Raw genomic sequence first — 24609 nt, forward strand, 5'->3', positions numbered from 1 at the left:
TACATGTGAAATATCAACGCGAAAATCCTCACTACTCTATTTCGTTCTATTTGTGATCCACCTATGTCTCCTTCCCCCACTCGCAATACGCCATTTGCCGCCAATAACCGTTAACATGCCATGAGAATCGTTCGGAATCGGGATAGCCCAATATTCGGCTCATTTAACGTTAATCAATGTTTCTGGTTTTCCAATTTATTTCATTATACTTTTTTCGCCGGTTGATTTATAACTTTAACGAGTTTTGATAATTCAGCCATTTGTAATCACCGAGGCTTTCAAATTAATTTCGATAAGTGATGGGGAATAGCTTTGTGAGCGTATAAAATACTAAATCACGCCCTTGAATTTTTTCGTATAAATTTATTTATATTTTTTTCATATATTTTAAAGAAGGCATTTAAAATTCTCCGTCTTCAAAAATTTGAAAATCTTCAAAAGAACGAATGTCTGAATTGTTAATAATAATATCATGAATTATCATTACCTAATCTCTCTCCCCAACTTGAAGAAAAATGATAATGAAAATTTATTTGAGGTTAGAGAATTTTCCTTTCCTTTTTTATTTCTTTCCGATAAACATGAAAACTACTGTACCGACAGCGTATAAAATGTAGCAACCGTTAACGAAAACAAAGTAAATTAAATTCATATCTACTTTCACAAAATGGCGGCGTAATTTCTATCGGGAATTTCTCTGCCCGTAAACTACAAATTCATTATCCTTAATGCAATAATTATTCCCTTTTCATGCATTTTAAGAAGAAAATCGTTTACCAACGTAAACAAGGAGATAATCAGATGATCGCAGTCGCCATCAAGGATGCAATTCCAAAATCCTCCTACTTGGCTGATTTTTCACATCCTCAGCAGCGGCCGTCAGCACAGCCCCCATGAAGAATCCTCCCCTTTTACCAGATTGAAAGAGATAATATTTGGGTCACATCCAATAGTCCTCATCCAAGATAGCGAATCCCTCTGACTCCACCGCGCAGTAGTAGTGGTGCACACTATAGATATTCCATATTAGCTCTCAGTGAAAAATGATATCTCCGAAGTTTCCGTGGCTTCCAAGCACTCGGTGTCGTTGTCAATGGCTCATTAGTCGGTGATCGATGATTCTGATAAGTCCTTCGCCTTAATTTCCCCCAGAAGTTTCTCCACGGTATGCTAACGATCATCGTACGATTGGTTCTTGGGCGTTTCTTAATGAGCCAATTTTATTGGACCATCTCCAGTGGGGAAAACAAAAATCATTTCAATTAATCACTGATCATTGGAAATATCTGGTGAGAGAGCATGTCTGGCTCAGCGGTGTCTTTCATCTCACACAATGGTGCCTCCAACTGCGATCGAAACTCGTTTTCACCAGTGAACATCTGAATCACAATATTTCAGTCATCCGACGTCTGATGATGACCTTCGAGGCGATCACTTTAGATTGTCTTCGGCCGTTAAACCGGTGTTGTACATTTGTCGTTGACTTTTAGGATGAAGTCATTAAAAATTATTGAGAGATATCGCAGTTATGCCAATGGGTGAGTCGTACATTAAGAGATAAATCAAATTTGTTGGAGGAAGATGAGAATGGAGATGTCCGGTAGGGCATCGGTGAAGAAATTGTGAGTCTGAATGTTCATCCCTTATCTGACTCAGGACGAATGCTACTGGGTATCTATACATGACACAACTACCCCCTTCTCTACCTCTAAATGAATTTTAATAATTATTTCGAGTAGGGGACGATGAATTAGAAACAACGGTCCTATATTCACATTCTCACAATTTCACATTTTGAAATTGTCACTATTACCAATAGTCGATTTGAGTGTGTTAGGAATATTCAAAAAAGTAAAATGGAAAAACAATTCCATTATTTTGAATTGACCAAATCCATGAAATGAAAAGTTATTTTTTTATTTTAAAAAAATCTATGAAATTTGCTGAAATAAACAAAAATATATTGTTGCACAAAATGCGCCAACAGAAAGTTTTGTGAAGTGGTTAGTCCTGAAATTTTTTGAAAAATAAATAGAAATAAAAAAGAACGCCAAACAAAAGAGAGCCAGGGTTTTTGGATTGGGAAATGGAGAATTAAATTGTTGCTATAGATTTTGACAGAGACACTAGAGTGAAAAAAACCACCCCAAGACCCTCGGGTTCCTCCCAATATTTTTTTCCATTACAGAATTTGTGTTTCACCCTCTCTTTTATTTTTATTTATTAGAAAAAAAATCTGGGTAAACGACTACACAAAACTTCTTTTAGCACATTTTTCACAAAAATTTATCTTTGTTTTTTTCAGCACATCGAAGATTGCCCCGAAAATTGTCGGATGCAGCAGAGGTTGGACGATGAGGAAACGACTCGATTGAGCATCACGTGTGGTCGAACGTATACGAGATTATCTCGCAATGGGCAAGAGATCTTGGTACTGCAGTAAACGGGGTAACAAATGGGAGCCATGATGACCAAAGGTAGAGTAGAGGGGATTACGTGAATAAACCCCATGGTCTCTGAAGCGGGCAAAGAGCTAACACACAACCGGAGTGAATCCAGGACGATACACGATTTTGGCTTCAAGTGAGGGGTTGTGTGGGTGATACGGTCCGATAAACACTGCGTTACTCTCCTCTATCATTGTTTCCATGGTATCTAGATTGTTCTGGCCGTGGACCTCCCTAAGCTTCGTAAACTATCGTCAGCTATGGGTCAGCATGAAGCTAGTGACATGTAAAGTTAGGAAATGATGATTAGGGATGCTACGCAGGTTCACATGACAGGGGAAGACAACTGAGAGGGAGGAACTGGGGGATGAGATGGTGAGTCTCCTCAAGAAATCCAATGGGAACTTTAGTCTCAGGGTAATCCTCATTTTGCTCTGGTGTTGACCAATTACATCAGCGTTATCCTAGTCTATGGGGGAAAGTGGCATGGGATCTGGTGCTTAATCTTGTATTGGGTAGATGTTATGGGGAATGTCGTAAATTTTGTAGATATTATTCCTTGAATTATTAATCCATTCAATGATTCTGTGAGTTAATATTCGAGACATGTGGTCCTTTTCTTTTATAATTAACGCTACAGAATTAATTTTAGTGAATTACCTTCATTAAAGATGGACAATATTTATGAAGCCTTAACAACAAATTCACTCTGTTGAATGTTGATGGAAATTGATGAGAAAAAGGGAAATTTAAGGGCAATAATCTCCGTAAGCATAAAAACAATCTTTATTCAGGAGACGTGATTAACTTAAATATTCAATTGAATGAGTCTCTCACTTATGCCTGCAATAATGCCATGATTATTATCATCATACGCTAAATACCCGCGAATATAGATCTATCGTATTCAAATTATGTATTAAATTCTTTGAAATTTGGGTTATCCATTGATCAATTGAAGAATCAAAAAAATCAACAATTCACCTAAAATTTCTGACTTAATATATGTCTTTGTCTCAAAGAAATTAGTTCCTTTCTTTAGATGGCATTAAACAACATTATAATAAAAAATAACCACTGAATGCATTTACCTGGTATAAATGGAACACAAAGAAGGGCCTCCCTTTTGCCCCACTCCCCCAATCTAATCACACGTTCCTCAGTGTCTGATGCAATCAGCAAAGACACTTCATATATAAACCCTGAAGATTTCTAACGGAAGTATCTTATAGGATAGAATTCAAAAGATGTTAACCCTCTTCAGGAAATCCATCTCATCGGCTCTCAAAGTTTTCCTGTGAGGAATAATAAGATATTTAAAATACAACGATTCAACAACTTTTAATCCAACCAACACTTGTCCAAGAACTGTTATTTGTAGATTGCTTTCCAACAGATCAGCCCTTGATGGTTGGAAAGGGGTGCTTAGCGAGCCATTCCAGGGTACATGATACGGGACATTGTATATTTTCGCAATACAAACGCAATTCTCGCCTCCCTGCCCTCCAGGCAGGTACATATATACGTATCCCTCATAAGGGAGATATCGCTTTGAAATCAAATGACCCATTTGGTTTTAGTACGGCCATTCGGTGGACGTCTATGTGCCCGGGGGATGGTTCCAGGATACCGTGCTGGAGTTGTCTATGGTGAGAGGAGCATAGCCTATCCGACAACGAGACTCGGTAACAATAATCTGAATGATAAATCAACTCTTGAATAAAACAGTAGAAACTTCGTTTTGAATAAGTCGGATGTATTCCTCCCGGGAGTTCTGAGGATTATTTCTGTGATAACAATCAATCCTCCGCAAGCGAAGACAAGTTTCAAGTCATGTTCGATTTTTAGACGTCCAGGATTGATTTGAACTGCTGATATTGTGATAGGATCGAGAAGCTGATGAAATTTGTAAATAAAATCGTTTTATTGATGTTGTTGATAATATGAGGAGATTACGATACCCGAGCTTCGTCGTCTGGAGTCATTGGCAATGGCACCTGGTGAAAAACCAATTGTAGATTAGGACTGGAATGATTTGGTCGTGAATAATTATGTTGTGAGCAATTCTGCGAATGTTCATAACTGATTGATGACGAATTGATGGAAAACCTGAATCGTATGAGTGAGACTAACAGTCAATACAAATCCTGAATCAAATCCAAGTCCAAGGTCGATTAAAAATTAGAATGATTCAAAATCAGAATCGATTCAAGATCCGAATCTAGGATCTTGGATAGGGGTGAGACCAACAATCAATCCAAGTCCTAAATGAAATAATTTGTTCAACATCGATTCAAAATCGAAATGAGTGAACCCAACACTCAATAGAAATCCTAAATAAAATAGTTTGTTCGACTACATAAATAAGTCGAAGAACTTAAGATACTCCAGCTTTTGAGGTCACTGTTCCCCTCAACAACGGCATCTGGAGCCATTTCCAATGGCACCAGGCGAAAATCCAAGGGTAGATTAGCCGAGGTGGAACACGTGTTCGATGCTACGTGCGTCGATTAGAGGGGTTGGGAAACAGCTCAAGAATAGTATAGTGTAGCATTCCGAGGGCAGAAAAAAAATAATGCGGATGAGGCAAGCCGATGGAGTACGTAAGACATCGTTAAGCACATCCGGTGTTTGAGCTATGAGCCACGACCTCGCGCAGAACACGTGGGCTACCAGGACACAGGAGGCGAGAGGGAGGGTCTCACTAATCTGGACTCGAAGAAGCACCTTATAAACTTTTGAATCATCTGACCCACCCCTACCCCCAATATTAAGATGCATTAGGATGGTGGCTTGCCATTCGTTTCTGCATATGGCTGTACTCACTGGCAGCGGACCAAATTGGAAAACGCGCAGTTGCAAAGTTTCCCACACCCTCTTCGAAATTGGTTTGAACTCACCCATGACTTCAGATCGTTTCGTAGTTTAAACTCGGCCCATGCACCATTGGAGGGATGAGCGCATTTGGGATTATATGATTCGTTCGATGGTATCCAATGATTGTATTCACTGCGAAAAACCAAATTAGCTACGGTGAGGGAGACTCCGGGCATTGATTCAGTGCTTTTGGTGGATGGGAAAGTTGATGCGGACGTTGGTATTGACAGATGGATTAGAGATATCGGAGAGAAGATTATTGTGCAGAGGAAATTTGAATGGAACCAAATTAAAAAGATTTTTTGGTCCAAGAGAAGTACAAAAAGACGTCGGATTTTGATGTCTCGCCACAAGACTAATGAAGGCTAATTAACCTTGATCAAGACTTTCTGGTCAGAGAGAAGTATGAAAACTTCTCTGATCTTGACGTATTACCTCAAAAGTGCATTTTATCATCTTCTAAGGGTATGGACAAAAGTGCATTTTATCATCTTCTAAGGGTATTGCCCTTCTCAACCGCAACCAAATTGACGAACGAATTGCGCGCCACAAGATCACCAGGTTCATTGAAGGGAGAACATGGCAAGTTGTCAATGCAAAAACTATTCAACTGCTGAATAAACCTGATCTCGAAATCCCACAAATTACCGGATATTAAATTTGAATGACGCAAGAGAGCACTGCGAAGTAGGAATTTACAGGGATCATAACCTTCCCGGTGTAGTAACATGACAATGTCATGTTATCGCTGGTGATTCAAATGTATTGATTGCCACTGTCGGGGAATCCATTTTTACTCGATTGCTTCAGGTAAAATATAGTAGTATCCAATGCTTCGGTAAGACTGAAAGATCCAAAAAATAATTTCATTCACGAAATTTCCACACGAATTGACAGACCCTTCATTTCCCTTCGGATTCCCGGTCTAGTGCAAATACAATCAATTCGACGACTTTTGAAATCAACTTTCCTGCAAAGAATACCCAGAATATAATTCTACGGGTTGAGCAAGCCATAGTACTGAGAAGGGTTGGATAAAAGAATTTCCTTTGTTCACATAGCTCCCAACTGGCACCGTCCCAAATTGAAAAACACATTCGCGATGTTTTCTTTGGGAGTGAGCACAAGAGGAAAAGAAAATAAGAGGAAAAATACGTCCAGTGGAGGAGGAAAATGGACGAAAGATATAATAGATCGCAGGGAGAATAGAGGGTTGAAACTTGGAAGTTAAGGGGAAGAATAGCAAGCTCAGTGAACAGTCAGAGGGTGAAAGGTGGACGGGTGGGTGTGGATTTATAATGAAAATCGGAGAGTTGGACTGGAATTTGTGAGGGTTGAGAGCAACCCCCTAGTCGTATCAGCACCAAAAACCAACCAGGATTAAATACAAGAATACGGATGGTGGAAGACGAAATCTTTTGCCATGACCCGACTCCTGATAACTGTGTTGATCAATATGCGAGTTGTTTGAAACTGATTTATTCATAATTATCTTATTACCGATGATCATTCGGAATGTTTGTGAACCAAAGAGGGTGCATAGCACTGTTTCTGATCGAGGCCTTTTACCTGCCAAGCCTACACTTATCCTGATATTTGAAGATAATTAGCCTGCCATATTTTAGTTAGTTAATGAACCAAATTTGGAATTGAACACCGCAACTTTGACATTAATTTTATGGAACGAATTTCTTTCCTTTCGAAATGAAATTCTTCCAAAGTGTTTGAATATCGTGAGTGGAGACCAAAAGACGAATCACAAAATGGATTGCCTGAAAAGAGGGGGGAGTTACATGGAAGGGTGATTCTAATAAAAACCAGACAGTTGGACGAGAATTCGTGAGGGGAGGGAACAACTCCCCATCCGTATCAGTTGATCTCCCAAGGATTTAAAATCCCTCTACGCGTGACTATCTTGTCGATGACGTCTGTCAATTTTTTTTTCTACCAAACAACCCTTCCGCCATAGCATCTGAGAATAATTAAGTTCTCTCCAAGGCTGCAGCTGGCTCAATCTACCCAAAAAATGATAGATTTTGAGGTGCCATTGCGTTTAGATTCCATAAACAAAATTTTCCCGACGAATTACGCAAACCTCTGATACTTGAGCCGATAATTTTGCAAACCGTATTCAGAAATAAACTTATCCCAACAGTGAATGCAAATTCGGCGTTAGACTTGCCCGAATGATAGAATCACGTTCTATATTAATACCCAACCTCAGTTTGTGGAATCCAAAATTGAAAAAGAGCAATCAATGAATATTCCAATGTGCCCCCCTCTCCTCAAGAAGAAAAACATTTCTTCCACCGAATTGCCAGCTCCCAGGTAATCCTCACCTCTCACCCAAGTATCCAGTCTTAAGACCCACTCCAACTACTGCATATCCCAGACTGCAGGCAATTCCTGGTAATGGGGGGGAGGTGATCATTAGAACCGCTCATTAAACATTGAGCACGAATTCAAACGGTCTCAATTAAAATTCATCAATATTTAACGCTGTCCCATAAATCCCTACCTCTTTCATGGAGCGTTGACAAATACTCACAAATGTTAAAAATATAAAACGTTTTCTCCCATAGTCACGAGGTCGTTGATGAGACTGGAGTAGACTCGTGACCGTCGGGGTGCTTCTCGCTATAAAGGTACTCCAGCAGTCCCTCAGTGGCTCGTTAAGGCATTTGCATTTCATTTCATCCCCTTCTCCCCATCCCCCTTCACCACCCACAGCTTTCCCTTTTTCCCCCGTATAAATATTAATGCAACATCCTCCTCTCGGGGCTTTTTGTTCCTCTCTTCTGTCCTGAAGTGCCCCACCACTTCCTACCCTATCCTATCCTCTCTTCCAACACTCGGAGCACTTTGAATGCTGATACGCTTTGGCGTTCCATGGAGCGCGAGAAGAGTGGTGGCTGTGAAATGTTCAGGGTCTTTGTCTACTGTGTACAATGCTCTTTTATAATGAAAATGAAATTTATGAATATTCCTTTTTGTGTTCAGAAGTTATCTGGATGATATTTTTTTTTCTCTTCTCCGGTATTTTTTATTAATCATATTTCTTGGAAAAACAGTGGGGTTAGTCGAATAGAAATTCTTGGAGTTCTTTCATCCGTACCCAAAGGGGAAAGGCACGTATCATTGTAATATCACGACGTTCGTTCTCGTATATTTTTATAGTAAAGCGTGCCTGGAATTTTCTCAAGATTCTGGTTTTCAGTATTTATCGGCGTCTCGGAGTACTTTTTGGTTTTAATTATAAACAGATAGCTTCGTATATCAGGAACGGCACTGTGAAGGGTTGCGAAAAAGGGTGAGATTGGAATGAAAAGGGGGGTTTGTGTTTTTTGGGTAGATGAGAAATCCAAATACGACGCGCGACGCATGTAAATGGTTCTGCGGTAGTGTATGATATGCCCTGACGAAGTATGTATAAATATTTCCTTACATTTGAAGCTTATAATCTCGAGTCAGAAAACAATTTCACTGCTGCGTGGCATACGATATTTCAGGCCTCAGAGGGATAAAGTTGATGTGACTGAGTTATGAGGAAGAATCGTAATAAGCCTTCAGAATTTGAAACCAGTGTCCTACAGAAAGTTATGGATATTTTCGAAAACCAACGCACCATAGTCTTCTCATGATAATAATGAACAGTTAGGTGCATTGTCATTAAAAAATATTTATAACTTTTTGTAGGAAACGTATTTGAAAATTTCGATGCATCAAACGGCTTCTCTTGGTTTCCAAGAAAGTCGTGACTCTGAGATGTATTTTATTGATAATAATATATTGGTTTGTTATCAACAGAATCTGTGTCATTAAAGACCAAAAAGGTATTGATTTAAAGTAAACAAAAAATTATAAATAAAGATTTATTGCAATATTTCGACGACCTTTCTCGCATGTCAACACAGTGAAGCTTGTCTCGAATTTCCTGAAGTCTCCAGTTCTTCACATTTTACCGTGTCTCTTGTTTATAATTATAGACCGATATCTCCGTGAATCAAAGAGACTTATGTTGAGGGGAAAAGAAAGGGTGAGAATTGGGATAAATAGAATCTCCGGATTTTTAGAGAGAACCTTTTGGTGTACGTGCAGATGTGAAACGGGAGAAGAGGTTAGACATATACGATACCATTTGCTGGGTATATGCAGAAGCGGTGAGGTGGTAAGATGGGCCGCTGCATTGCCGGCATGATTGCCTGAATGTGCCATAGAAGCAATCCCCGTTGCTACGTGCCTGACATACATCCGCTCACCATCTTGCTCTCTTCCTTTTCTGTTCCTTCGTCTCAGTTCTTCCTTTTCCGCCGGAGAAGCTCTGCCGGGGTGTTGGATGCCTGAACTAGGGAGGAATTCTCAGTTACGGAAGGGGCTCTAATGCTCACTTTGTGGACATTACATATTAAAATTTCTTTGAATTTCTTTTCTTATGTCTCACGAACTAATTGGACATCGGGAAATTATGAGATGGCGAGAATTAACGATTGAATCACGTTCTTTTGGCTTGATTGTACTAGCAGAAGAATTCGGTTGATGTTAACGAATGAATTCAGGTAAATCTCTTTTTCTTATTCGGTTAAATTAACTCCAGATCTTGTTAATGCAATAAAATAAATTTTTCCGGTTATTTCAAAGGACAGAACGGTTATGTTGATGGAAACGAATATTCGGTAATAGTTACTGGCGGTAAAAGTTGAAAACTTCCAATCGACTAGAATCCCCGCGTTGAACCCCTTCAAAGGTTATTTCATTCTAAAATCGAATGAACTTTTCACATCAAACGACATTTGCCTTCGTCGTCTGGACATTTTTTCTTCCCTGAAATCTCGAACCTTCTTCTCAATCCAACATTCATCATTTATTCCGCCTAAACTATAACAAATCATCTTATTTTCTCCTCTTAATAAATATTGACATGTTCTAGCTCAACAACGCCACTCGACAGTAGTTACCGAGCGTCCCTAACATCAACGAAACTCTCTCCTCAGCCCAAAAGACCAGACAGACTCGCCTGGAGAATTCCGACCATCCACCAACATTGAAAATCTATAACGAACCTTCGGTTGATGTCATTAAAATCAAAAAACTAAACCCTCTATTAACACTTAACCAGTCTTACAATACATTCACAGTCAGAATTTAATAATAATCTGATTCAGACTTTCACAAAGTAATTCAAAGACGACGCGCAAGACAGCCATTAAATGAATCAGTGAAAAGGTGAAGGGTCGGAGTGGAATAGCCGCCTCTTCATGGATTCGACTCAATCGGAAATGAGAAAAGTTTTTCGTGGTCTTTCGAATCCCTCCCCTTTCTCTGTAACCATTGCTTAGTCTCACGGCGGGATACTTCGAGAATGTCATAGTAAAGCAAATGGAGAAAGAGTGGCAGAGAGGGGGACATAATTCACGAAAGAATGAAAGCAAACAAAAGCAAGATGAGATACATTGCGTGTACGGTGTACGCTGTACGTTTGTCTTGAAGGCTCTAGGATTTTTTTTTTGCACATTAGATACGGTTAACGTCGTATCCGATAGGAGTATTAAATTAGCATTACGCAGATCCATAGTTACGGCTGCTCGTGAATGCTCACCTACTACTACTACCACGGTTATTGCCTGTCGGGCGTATGTCACGTCGACGCGTTTTCCTTGGGGTCGTCTGGGCTCTTTTTCCCTTCTTGTAATGAAGATCCAGTCGCGTATTTATACGACAAGCTAAGCCTTTGGGCCCCCTGTAACCTTGATTTATTGGCAATATTCAGGATGGGACTGCGGGGAAAACAGTGAGCGAATTTCGATGGGAAGATGGTGGTGAGAGATAACCGAAAGTGTAATTTTGACGATTTTGGTTTCATATGTGAGATGGGAAATTACTTTGGGGCGGTTGATTGGAGCTTGAGGTGGCGCTGATTTTTATGAGATGAAAAAAATCTGAATGATTGTAGTAATGACTTTATTATGAGTGTAGACTGACTCGAGAGCAAGTCTTGAGTGGACGATTTTAGGTAGAGGTAGAGTTTCAGATTGTCAGAACCTTCTGACTTCCCGAATTTTACGCCAGGTTGAAAATATTATAACGAGATCAACTTGAGAGCAGAAAAATAATCGTTGCAATGATATTACCCAAATGTGAATGGACGAATTATTTTTTTGAGAATTAGAATGTTTGTAACTTCCACACACTGAGAAAACAAACTTTTGCCAAATATTCATCTACTTCAGGGAAATATTTATTTTTTCTATCCTTCATTTCTCAAATCGAGTAACTCCCTGACAACTGAGATTAGGTTTTAATTGTGTTAATTACATTGTTTTAGCATACGATTCTGTTATTTATAACTTTGAATGAACTCCTGCAATAATTATGAGTATTAAATAATTCATCGAAGTTCTTCTCTCAAGAAAATTACAAATTTAGAAAAATATGATCTTCAAGAGTAATATGATCACCGTAATTTGAATCTCACTCGCTTCCAATTGGTAGTGATTAGACCAGAGAAATACAATTTTGAAAAAATGAATATTGATCTGAAGTGAATAGATGTCCGGCAAAAATATTTTTGTTTCCCCGTGCAGAAAATTGTCTTATCAGTAGATTTCAACAAACATTCAACGAACATTCAGATGAACATCATTTAAGAAAAAAAAATTATCAAAAAGGTTAATTTGAACAAGTTCTAACACATTTCTCAATAAATTTGTGAACGGGGTGTGTCTATGCGATCGCGAATACCTCGACACCATCATCCACCCCTTGCTCACTACATGCATGAATATAAAATGCAGGTTATAGACGGCCCTACAGCGGGTTAAAACCATTAGACCCCTACAGTGAGAGAAAAATTCAGGAAAACCGAAGGATTATTTTTTGACTCAACCACTCGGTCTTGTTCAATAGTACTAACGAAATAATTCATTGACGTAACTGAATATGTCGGGACTTTTAGAGGGCTCCGAGATTAAACTATGCTTCAATCGTTGATTCTGAGGGCGCCAAACATAAACCTCATGCTTCGACCAAATGAGGATTCGAATCTGTCATATCTTGATTCGTATTCCCTGAATATTCCATCGAGTTTAATAGTTATTTGAATGTATCGCCTTTGTTTGATCTGAAAACTTATCGTAGACGATATCAAGGGAATCGCATGTAATAAGATATTTTTAATGGAATAATGACCCATTTTTAATGGACTTAATTATTTATATTTTATGGGGAACCCATTATGAAAATGAAGAATTACAACGTGAAATAGAGGAATTCTAGATTGATACCAAAAAATGTGTATCCAATAAGATGTATCTTGACAAATACTATACCATATTTTTCTCTCAGGGTTGAATATATTTGGGCACACACAGAAAAACATTCAGTAAAAATTACGTATCTTTTCCATAATTTCGGAGCGAAGTGCGGTTATAGGAAATTTTACGGAAGTATCACAAAATTTTTTCTGAAAGCTCCGTAATTTTTCGCTGAATTATCTGTAAAAAATTACAATACGGCCACGTAAAACTTCCAAGTCGATTACGTATTCCGTAAGCGAACTGCGAGTTTGGTAATTATTTCTGAATATATCTCTCCGCGCATTGTTCTCTGGAAAAACAACCGCTGAAGTTGGAAAGTAGGAGCCTCCACTTTTCACTCCAATGGTAGACCTCCACTCCAGTTCTCCCACATCGTCTCTCCGTACTATTTTCATCTATTTTCCATTCCACCCATTTTTCTCGCCCTTATCCTTCCTTTCATTTCCCAGTTTTTTCCCCACCGATATATATCCCGAGCGATCGTTCGCGCTCAATTCACGGATACCATATCGAAAACTCGGCTCGAATGGAGCGTTTTAAAAAAAATTTCGAGGATGGCTTTGCAGAGCGCATAGCCCCTCGTATTTCACCCTCGGCTTAATCTCGCAATTCTCATTAATGCTGGTGGAGAACGACCAAACAACGATGGAGTCAGTTGTGCTCGTGGCGATTCTGCTGACGTATCTCGATCGTTTCGACTCCCACCCTCTTTTCTCACCCAAGTCTGACGCCATTGTTCCCTTGTTCCAATTATTTAAAAGATCTCCTAGAATTTTTGGTTCATTCCTCTCAGAATTTTAATTTATATTTTCATTTTTCACGTATTTTTGGTACTTAATTGTTATCTCAATTCCATTCGTCATTTTGTGGCCCATTTTTTCAATTTTGTCATATATTTATCATCTATTTATTTATTTTATTCCGATTTCAAATTTTAATGTTAATATACATGATCTCAATTGCCATTTTCACCTGATTTTCTCATTTTTATTTTGATTCAAATGAATTAAATTTCAGTTTTTTACGGCATTTATTTCAATCCCATTGCAACAGTGAAGCGAATGGCTCTTCACTAATTACTAATTTTGAGAACATCTCGGAAATAATGTAAATAAAATCGTCCTCTGAAGCCTTTTTATAGAGCGAATGGGGGTCGATAAAAAAATTGGAACAAAAAATTTCTATCTGAGATTAAAAAATATTTATAAAAACTCAGCAACAGTGAAAATGAAGTCAAATTGTTTTATCGCTTCGCTGGTGAATTTTAAAGGATATCACATAGAGAAGAGAGGATGTTAGAAGAATACCTTATGATGCGAAGGAATGAAAACCCCTCAGCGCACCACCACCCACCGGATTCTAATCTCGCTGAACGTTGGCCTCACTCTCCAAAGCGCTTTTCCATCCCCCGCATAAGGTGGAGCATCTTCCGCTAATGAAACGCCGGTGAGCTACCGCCGCCGCGTGCCATGGACTGCCTCTCAAGCTCATCCACCCCCTTCAACCCCTGTCCCCAGGAAAACGAGAGTCTCCTCCAGTGGCATATCACTTCTGCGTGAACTGAAAAATTCCCCTTGGATGAGTTACGATGGGTGGGCACGGGAATCATATTGAATTTTCTGTAATTTATGGCCCTCCGGAAATACATTTCATACGAGAGTTGAAGAAATCAGGTGGTGGAAGTACTTTGGGGTGACTCAGGCTTGATTTTGAATTAATTTTATGTCGAAACTTTGGGGAGTTTTTATGCGCCCTAGATGTTTTATTTGCAGGGAATAACATCGGGATTGAGAATATGAAAAATCTGGGAGAAACGAGTGGATCCGAAGGTTTTTCATTCGTATTTTGCGTTGGGTTAATTGGGAAGACTCTTATTATCCCTATTTAAGTTTTGATTGTCATTGTTTTTATTTAATTATCAGTAAACAACCCGCCAAAAAAAATATTTAACCGGTGAGTTATATAATTCTCTAACAATCACTCAATTTCATGTCAAAATAAATGGTAATTTTTTTTTGAAGTCATCATTTGATTGTTCAATAATTGAAAACAAAATTGCTCGATAAAAATACTGTATATTTGGTGAAAAGGGCTAAACAACAATCAATACATTGACGGATGAACGTCTTACGAGAACAATTACTGCGAGGAAAATTACTATCTTCTATTAGAAATGTTATTTGTACCCCAAATAGACAAATAAATTTTCATTGAAACTAATTATATGCCTCGATATTATAAACAGTCGAAAATGTTCAGAGAGTCTGAGAATTTTCGAGATTTGTCTCGTAGATGTTTCGAATTTTCTCCAAACTTTTACAAAACGTCGATTCGCAAAATGTCCAATATATATGAATAAACTTTACTGCTCTTCTTGATGACTACTCCCATTATTATCATTATTAAAAAGACGACAATGTCAATAATTAACATAAACCTCACCGTCTCCAATCTTCATATTTAAAATCCCTATTAGAAATTTATTTTCTCAAGACTATTCTTTCATTAAAAAAAGTCCATGTCCTATCATAAAACATTAGGACATTTCTTTCCCCCCTCCCTCCCTTTCCCATATCTTAAATTAAGATGGCTTTCAGGCACCAGTTTCTCAGTGTCTACCTGCCCCAAGAATAACGACCCCAGAGCTCACAAGTCCAACCCTCTCCCCCTATTATTTCATTATTATCTCTCACTCTTTCCATGTCTCCTTCACCTTTTCTTTCCTCAGCCACGTGCATTCGCACTTGCTCCTATCAGCCATTCGTGCCTTTTTTTTTGCGCCCACGCCCAATGCACGCCTACCTAAACTCTCCTCTCGCCAACATCGTCCAAGAGAGATAGTACACATGTGTGGGAGATTAGTTACGCCGGGTTGTTTCGATCGTGTCGTTAAAGTTGCCCGTGATAACTCAACGGGTTCCTGGGGGGACACATGCGACAACGGAGGGAAATGCGATTGACGTAGATCAGCGATCTCCCCTCGCCACCACCTCTCGGGAATTCCTGAGAAATATTTTCAGGGATTCTGAAGAAGTGGCTCCACGTCGGTGGCCGGTCGTTCATACTGATAAGAGGATGCATCAGGAATTCTGCTAATGGACGTGACTACAACGTGGAGAATGTATTATTTTATGCAATTTTAATTGTTGTTGATCGAGATGATTTTGTCTAGTTATAAAGAGCTAGTGTTGTTGTTCAATTTTGGGGGTTGTTTTAGTTCTTGAGTGATAGAAGAGTTTGGTTTATGTTCGGAAAAATGAGGTGATTTTTTGTGATTAATGTGGAATTTATGATGAGTTTTGGGGTGAGAGGGAGGGTTCGAGTTTCGGTGAAGAAAAAATGAGGATAGAAGGAGGGAAAACATAATTAATTGTCAAAAGTTCAGTTGATTTTTGAATAAAATGATATTTTTAGTGGTTGATTCGGGGATTCTAAGCGACTGAAATTTTTGAACTTTTTTCGGACTCAATCAGCGCAAAGATGATTAAAATAGAAATTACCAATAAATTCAGCACAGTTGATAGTGATTATAGTTATTTTTTAAACATTTTTGTTGTCTCTCATTTCACCAGAAAAAAATCGAAAATGAGTGCCACGATGCTCATTAAATTGAACAGTTCAGTTAATCATTGGATGAATCGATTGTGCTACTCTTTCAAATTCACTTAAAAATTCCCTTTATCCTCTATATCACATCATATAAAATCTATATCATTAGATGAACAAGATTTATAGTGAATTCCAACAAATACCCAGTTCACTCCAACGAATCAGAAAAAACATTTAAAATGAATTAATTCTCTAACATAAACCAAATTCCTCTATAACTTAAGAATTTTAATACGAAATTATTCTTCACGCAAGTGAATCCATTCACCCCAACAAAAGACTTTTCATAGAACCATAATTATTCATCAGACTAATTTTTTCCCTCACTGTCCCTGACTTTTTGTCAGTTAAATTTACCTGCGCCATTATGCAGAACGAGTGGTATTGGTTTTGAGGCTCAATCCCAATTTCCGACGGCTACGGGTTCGCAAAGCCAAACAAACCTTATTTATGTCTCAATTAAAGCCCCGGGAATGGGATGCACCCCCGATGGAGAGGCTTCAGACAATAAAGCAGTCGAGAGAGGGTTGGACGAAGGCCCGACAGGGGCAAAGGGGGATGGGGAAGGGGGGAATGGAAAACGGAGACACACAATGGAGAGTTACGGAGGTGTGGGCGATTGGGAAAGATGGACGGAGAGAATGGACAACAATAGTAGTTTCGATGGAAAAGAGAGGGGACGAGGGAGTCAGAGAGCAAATACGATAAGGGGATCAAGACAGAATACGATGTCGACCATTGAACGCTCGACCTCTGAGCTGTCTCGTGTGGACGGAGAGGGCGCTTCTGTGTGCGGGACCCATGGGGCTCACCCCTTCCGATTTTGCGTATATCCGAAAGTAGGGATGCGAGAGAGGGATGGGATGGTACCAGAGTATCCGGGAGATAACGAGCCAACTCGCGAAATGGCTATACGTCATGCGGCTTAATTATCTCAGCGCATTTGGTGTACAACCCTTTCCCTAGCGATGGTGATTCCCCTTCAGGGTAAGTTGGCGGATGGAGAGAGGTTTGACCGAAGAATTTATGATATTGAGGGTTTTGCAGTGGTGATTAGTTTTTGCTCTTCGGTTGATCAAATATTTTTGAAAGTTAGGGTGAAGCCATTGGCGTGGGGATGGGGTGAAGACTGGCGGTTCATGCTGGAGCGTCCCTGGTAACGAGTGATGACGAGGGCTGATTTTGAGAGGAACACAGTCATCGAGAATTAGATGTGAGAACGCCGGTTCGTGGCGGAGAATGCTGGGTAGTGCGCAATCATGCTGGAGGCAATGACGGAGGATGATGGTGAAGGGGGGGGGCAATGTCTTGGAGGAGTATGTCTGACAGGCCCTGATGATGTGTACGAAAATGCAGAAAAAATGTATGATCATGTTGGAGTGTTGGATGTTTGAAGAGATTTCGTCATGCCGGAACGTGGACGACATTACGCGGTCATGACGAACTATGTTGGACAGCGCCAGTGTACCATCCTGACGTGTACCGGGACACAGTCATCGAAGATCAAACTGAGAACACATGTTCGTAGCGGAGAATGCTGGGCAATCATGCTGGGGATGATAACGGAGGATGTTTGGGGTAGCACGATGTTGGCGGACTATGTCGGACAGGCCCTAATGATGTGTATAAAAATATCGAAAAATGTATGATCATGTTGCAGCATTTTTTATGACACACCGCCATTCTGGAGCATGCACGACATTACGCGGTCGTGACGGACGATGTTGGATACGTATTTCCGCGGCCGAACTTTTGCCGGAATGATCATGATGGACGACACGTGGCAATATGCGGAAACGCATAAAATTATCCCGCTCTCAATAGTAATTTTTTCAAAATTTCCGCGTATCAAAACATCTCCGACATTAATCTCCACAAACCAAAAAAAAATCCACATTTCCTCTGGTTTTACCAGAATTACATCCCCATAAATTCATTCTCACATTCTCATATTTTTATTTCCACTAAGATATGTTGATATCCGGAAGGTATATCTGACTCTTTCCTCCTCATCAACTCGTGCGAGGGAAAAACCAAATCCCATACCCTTTTTTTTCCGCCCTTTTTCTCTCTTTTTCTCATCGGCCGGATGTATACCTCGCCGCCCCAGCCCTCATTCCTTTTTATCTCCGCAGAGTTCCCACCCCATCAGCCACTCACACCCTCCCCCATTTCCTATCCCTCACCCCGCCGATTCCCCTGTATTTTCCAACCACCCCCGCCCCCACCACCCCCGAGGGAGAACCGGGCAGTCATGGCGGCAGTTACGGAATCAATAAAAGTGGTGCTCATGCGCCTCAACTACCCTTGCTAGTGCCGTTTCGTTCTCCCACTTTGACGCAGCATAACCTCCTCCTCCCCCCTCACTCCCCCCCCCATGGGTGCAACCCCACTGGGCTCACACTTCCAGCTTTCCACCCCTCATTTCCCCCTTCCCCGGCACAGCCATAGAATTGCTCCAACCTCGTTCTTCTCATGGCTCTGTATCTCGATGAAACTACCCCTAAAACTATACCGAAGCCATCTCATGTACCGAGTGTTCCGCAAACACGTCACTAGTTCTATGATGTTATAGCATCATTAGAGGATCGTTTTTCTACCACTTGGGGGGCATTCCGAGGGTTAACTATGAATTATGAAGTCGATGGGCTGATGATTCCTTTGCGCTGATGGGTTTTTATGAATTGGGCGATTATGGTGACTATTGTTGATTTGTTTTTATTAATTGGAGCTATTGCGGGGAGGTTAATGGCATCAGGGCATCTGTTATTATTGGCTCAATTGCATTTGGAAAATAATTTGAAGAATTGAGAAAAATTAAGAATTGTTTGTCCATCTTGAGGATGGTCACAATTGTCGTTCATGAGGGAAATAATTTTTTGGAATAGAAAAATTTAGAGCGGAGCAATTTTTGAATCGATAGCTCCACTGGAATTTTATGAACTTTTTGACAGTAGATGTGTTTTACTAGTGTTATGAGGTTAAAGCGGAATTGGGGCTTCGTTTTTCTGGAATTTAGGGCTGCTCTGAGGATTGATTATGATGATTGTTGATTTAGTTTATTAATTAGAATTGTTGGGAGGGAATTGAAATTATGGAGGTAATTGGTGCTTCGAATTTTGATGAGTTATGGGGTTGTTTTCATAATTAAGAATCATATTAAGTACTTTTAAGGCACTTATTAGACTTCTTTCATGAAATAATAATTAACAGAAACTAAATCGCAACTAAATGGCTTCGAAAATTCAATTTCTGGGGAATAAAAAAACCTCTGCAATTTTGATAAAGTAAGTGGTTTCACATCCTAAAAGGTGAGACCCCAACAACGATGTTCGATAGAACACAATTTGAATTTCGAAATAAATCTTTAAGAAATTATTAATAATTGTCCTTTCAATTTGAACAAAAAGTCAAAAGCAAAACGGAGAATTCGCACAGGTTCTATTAAATTTTGTATTTATTCTCATTTACGGTTCATTAGAAAAATAACTGAGCATAATTATGATGGAGTTAATGAAATCCAGAGAGAATAGTCCTATTCCTTACACCTGACGAATCCTCATCAATGAATGAAGATGATTTTTTATTTCAAGGTAATGGATTTCGATCCAGCGAAGAGCCCGAAATTAACACGTTTGAATCTCATTTGGTATGATAATGGCCCGATAACTCGTCGATATTGTATATTCCTGTGCGAGGGTTGCGGGGATAGTGAAATGTTTCGAATGAAAAACGTGTATCGATTAATGTCCGGCAATTTCCAGCGACTCGAATAAAGCATCTCGAGTTATTTATAATATCCTAGCCACCTTTTCATGATCATTAAACCCAGCGTGCCGCCTTGGATGACTCTATTCCGTGTTTCATCGTCAAATAAATATTTAGGGATATGTTTTTCGGGTTAAATTTATTGAATAAACCTTGTGGACGGAAACCTTTGCGAAATTTTGAGAAATATTTCAAATCGAGTGGTCAAACTCTTCGAAGACCATTTATTTTGTTTTATGAGAAGTAAAAATGCTGGAAATTTATATAATTATAAATTTATCGGGTACTTTTTAATGTTGTGGTGTTAACGAATTAATTTTTATGTACGATGTACAGGCCCATAAAATCTTTGCTCGACTGATGTTTTCTGCACGAATAAAAAAATGATTTTTGCCAAATATCCATTTACTTCAGATACATATTTATTTCTTTAAAATTGTATTTCTCCGGTCTGATCACTGCCACGGGTTTAAATTACGATAATCATATTACTCTGGAAGATGAGTATTTTCTATGGGACCCTGAATGAACTCTATTGATAATTATTTTTTTTTTTTAATTTCTGATTTTCTGGAGGGAAGAATTTCGTGAATTATTTAATGCTCATAATCATCATAGGAGTTCACTCAAAGTTATAATTACCATAATTATGTTCTAGAACAATATAATTCACGTACTTTAAACCTAATCCGAATTGGTAGGGAATCACTCGATTTCAAAAATAAATTATTGAAAAAATGAATACGTAACTGAATAAAATGAATATTTGGCAAAAATAATAAATTTATTGCGCTGATAGAAGAATCCGGTTGATATTTTTTTATTCTCCAAAAGTTGAGCTCCCCTCACACGTCGAAAAACCAAACAATTCTCCTCCCCTCCATGGTGCCCCAATCTTCCCCATAAGAATTCATTGCTGACATCTAATCATCCCCCAACTCCGCAAAATTTAGCACAGAAATTTCTCAAATTTCGCGACGAATCATTGAAATTCAACCGATAGTTTACCGCGCGTGATTGGATAATTCATCATTGACTGGCATGTCCATTAATCAAAGTATCCCCATGTCCTCCACGATTGATTACATGACTGCGACTGATCGACGTGTACCATTGCTAATTCCATCGGATATCTGATTAATTAACCGAGCAAGCGGCGCAACCACGACCGCATGCGGTGATTAATCATGCTGGTTTGGCGGTCGTCCGGTAAACAAGCGGCCGCGATGGCCAAATGCCGAGTCTCGTGTTAGTGTCGGGCCGACGGCGGCAAGGGGTAGGGGGTGGAGCTATAGGTTTTCCACGGAAGAAGAGCGACCAGAGGCTGCAACAAGGTAATGTCGGGATAATGTTGATCGTAAACTGCGGTGGAATCTCGCATACAACGAGAGCGCGGACATGCGGAAAACCGGTGTGTGTGCATGCAAGAGTGGATGTACGTGTGAAAACCTGAGGCCATTCATTATGCATCGGCGTGGGATTTTTTTCGGGGGTTTTCTGAGTTGTTGTGCGGTCATTTTCGCGGAAAAATTGGACATTAGAGAGGGATGTTGCCGATTTTTTGGGTGATCGCACTTTCAGGGACTTTTTCCGATGATTATGACTGAACTATAGGGGTTTTTTGGGAATGGGAATGGCGAGGGTTTAGTGGAGTCGGATCTCCATTGGTTGGTTGTCGGCAGGTGTCGGTGATTCGGGGGAAAATTCATTTTTTTAACAATTTTTAATGCTATCACGCTAAAAAAAATTGAAATATTAATTTATTCCTGAGAAATATTTATTTATTTTTCTAGTTCCGTAGGCTGAAGAAATAACAGTTTTTCTGTTAAATATATTTACTAACTGCTAGTGAATATACATGAATATTTTCCTGAGACATGCAAAAGTCAATTAAATCTTCTTGTAATTAGTAAATCTTGGCACAAGACATTTTTTGCGGTTCAGTGTAGTTTTCTAGTTATAAAATTACTGAGTAATCCGTTTTAGATTTTAATTATCTTAATTATATTGTCCTAGAAGATGAGCTTGTCGGTTATAGCCTTGATTGAACTCCTCCAACAATTATGAACATTATAAAATTCATCAGAAGTTATTCCTCCTGACAATCAGAAATGTAGAAAAAATAATAATCATTAACGCAGTCAATTTAGGTTTATGTAAAACAATCATCCTCAAAAATAATAACATTGTCACGAATGAATATCAATTAGTTATCCTTGGAATTATTCTGAACTATTTCAGCTAAAAAAAATCTACAATTCGGAAAATTTAGATTAATTTAGAATAATAATTAGGACTTTAGCATAACAATAACATTTGGAGTCGAACCTTGGCTATTTCCAAATGTCTGCCGTAGAAATAAATCTTCCATCAAAATTTTTCTGTCAATAATATCAATCCAGGACTAAAATATTTTTTTCTTCTTCTATTCTTCGCAAATTTCTAGATAAACGTTCGATAAAAATACAAAATCGATGTCAAAAGCGACTTAAGCACGAACATTCGATGGAATTTAACTGGAAATGTCAAATGTATGACAGCCCGACAGTTTAATCGTGTCCTACAACTTAAAACTACATCAGTCGTCCGGTGAATTTTTTCCTCATCGAGATACGACGTAAAAAATCTATGATAGAGTACCCGAAGAGGGGCGATTGTGGCCTGGGAGAAGTGGTTGAAGAGAGATAGACGATATTCACCCAAAAATAGAACGCTTACACCTCTTTGAAGAGAGGTGGGGGTGTATAAGGACGCCAACCCTTAGCACAAAATGGGTCGTACTCTCGAGCGAAATAGGCCATTGCCGTAGCAACCAATGGGCAATGCAGCCCGTTCGCCTTGCCCCGGTGGAGTACAGCCGAGCAAGGGAGAGAGAAATAGGGGAAAAGCATACAGGAGATGGTTGTATTGACTGGTGCTTTTGCTGTTGCGGCTTCTCGTGGTGCGGAGACCGAAGAGTTGAATAAAAATTATTTAAAAGGCCGTGGAAAACTTTCCGGATGAGTAGATAATCGTAGGGCATTATAACTTTTAAAAATTTGTAAATAATATTTCATAATTTATTCCATTAAGAAATCTGTAAATGAGAAGATTATCCTTTTTGGTGGTCAAATTATCTGCCTCGATGGGGTATTTTTTTAGGGTAAAAAACATAATAATTTTTTGATAGAAAATAATTCAGTAACGAAGTGGTAAAACGAGATAAGTTGATCATGTTTGAGCCGAGTTTTTGAGCGATAAGTCCGAATCTACGAGAGATAGCGGAATTTTTGTTGAAATATTTGTTGTAGCTCTAGAATCGCTCGAGAAAAAAGATTCTAATGAAAATTTTGCTATCTTAAGTAGATATCGAGATATTCAACAAGAACTGGTCGATAGTCTGAGGTAACTTATCTTGCTTTACCATTTCATAACTGAATTGGATAATTGTAGAATAATTGTATAAGTATTGAACAATTATTTACTTTCATTGTTGAAAAATAATCAAATTTGGTAGATAGATAAAATTAAAGAGAGAAAAATTTGTAAAAAATGTTAAAAATGGCGTTTAGTTCACAATTAGTTAACTAGAGCGATTCCAAATATTTTCTTTGTTGGACTGTTGCATTGTTTTTTACGAAATTTATATGTTTAATTTTTGAGTAGGGGCTTGTTCACGTACGTATATGCAAACCATGGTATGTACCGATGGCCAACACTCAATTTTATAGGCTTATGTGGATGATTTTGCGTAGATGTGCATGTCGATCGCGAGAGTACGTTGATATCTAACAATTGGGTACGTATCTCACGTAGAAGAAAAAATTTTTTGTTTCAAAATTCTTTTGATTCTTCAACACATGTTTATAATCATTTACCACAGTTTGAGTGGAATGTCAGACAGCATTACAATGGACGGCATTTTAAATGGAGTCATTTTAAGACGTCGTAATATCAGAAATTTTTTGTTCGTATCTTTGAATTGATCATTTTGCAGTCAATAAACGAATGTTATCTCAAACTTGTGAAATATCGTATTTTGAGCAGTTGGGAATGTCTTATGTTTTTACTTCAGAATAATTTGTCTGACTAAATATTAAAATTACAATTTTTTCTACTGAAATCTTGATCATTATTTTTTTTTTAAGGAAATTAGCCCCGTTTTGAATGGAATCATAATCAAAGATGTCAAAAATATCTTAAATTAACATAAATCGACGTATCAAAAAATTTGTCTTAAGGAAATATTCTCTTACGACGTCTCAAAATCTCGGAAATCTTCAAAAATCAAACTCTCTCTCTTCAATAAACCTCCGTAGAAGTCTTAAGATTTATTTAAAAAATTTAAGTCACTCCTCCCCCTTCATTACTGATATATTGATCATCATCTGCATGTTTTTAAAAATTAAATTAACGCCTGAGTCTCGATAAACGTCTCCTCAAAACAGACGTGGAAACAAAACCGTCTTGGAACACGTCTTTTATTCGTCAGACCCCGTCTCATCCCCCTGTCATATCCTGGACCGTCATCGCCATCTTTAATTTTAAGATAATCCAAAGTCATTAATTTCTGCACCACGCTAACAAGTATCGCTTGCCCTCTAGTGTAATTCTGA

At 38.8% G+C, this 24609-nt stretch overlaps 1 long non-coding RNA gene across 1 annotated transcript in view; it reads right to left on the reverse strand.

Moving 5' to 3' along the window:
• Positions 1–9503: 9503 nt before the first annotated feature.
• The window catches only part of LOC135172640 (uncharacterized), a 66168-nt gene continuing 51062 nt past the window's right edge, over positions 9504–24609 (reverse strand). Inside the window, exons 5-6 of the long non-coding RNA XR_010301147.1 lie at positions 13945–14197; positions 9504–9669 (exon numbers count right to left, since the gene is read on the reverse strand). This is a non-coding gene — a long non-coding RNA (uncharacterized LOC135172640). The remainder of the gene's footprint in view (positions 9670–13944; positions 14198–24609) is intronic.

The sequence above is a fragment of the Diachasmimorpha longicaudata genome, chromosome 2 (assembly GCF_034640455.1).
Source record: "Diachasmimorpha longicaudata isolate KC_UGA_2023 chromosome 2, iyDiaLong2, whole genome shotgun sequence".
Taxonomy (NCBI): Eukaryota; Metazoa; Arthropoda; class Insecta; order Hymenoptera; family Braconidae; genus Diachasmimorpha; species Diachasmimorpha longicaudata.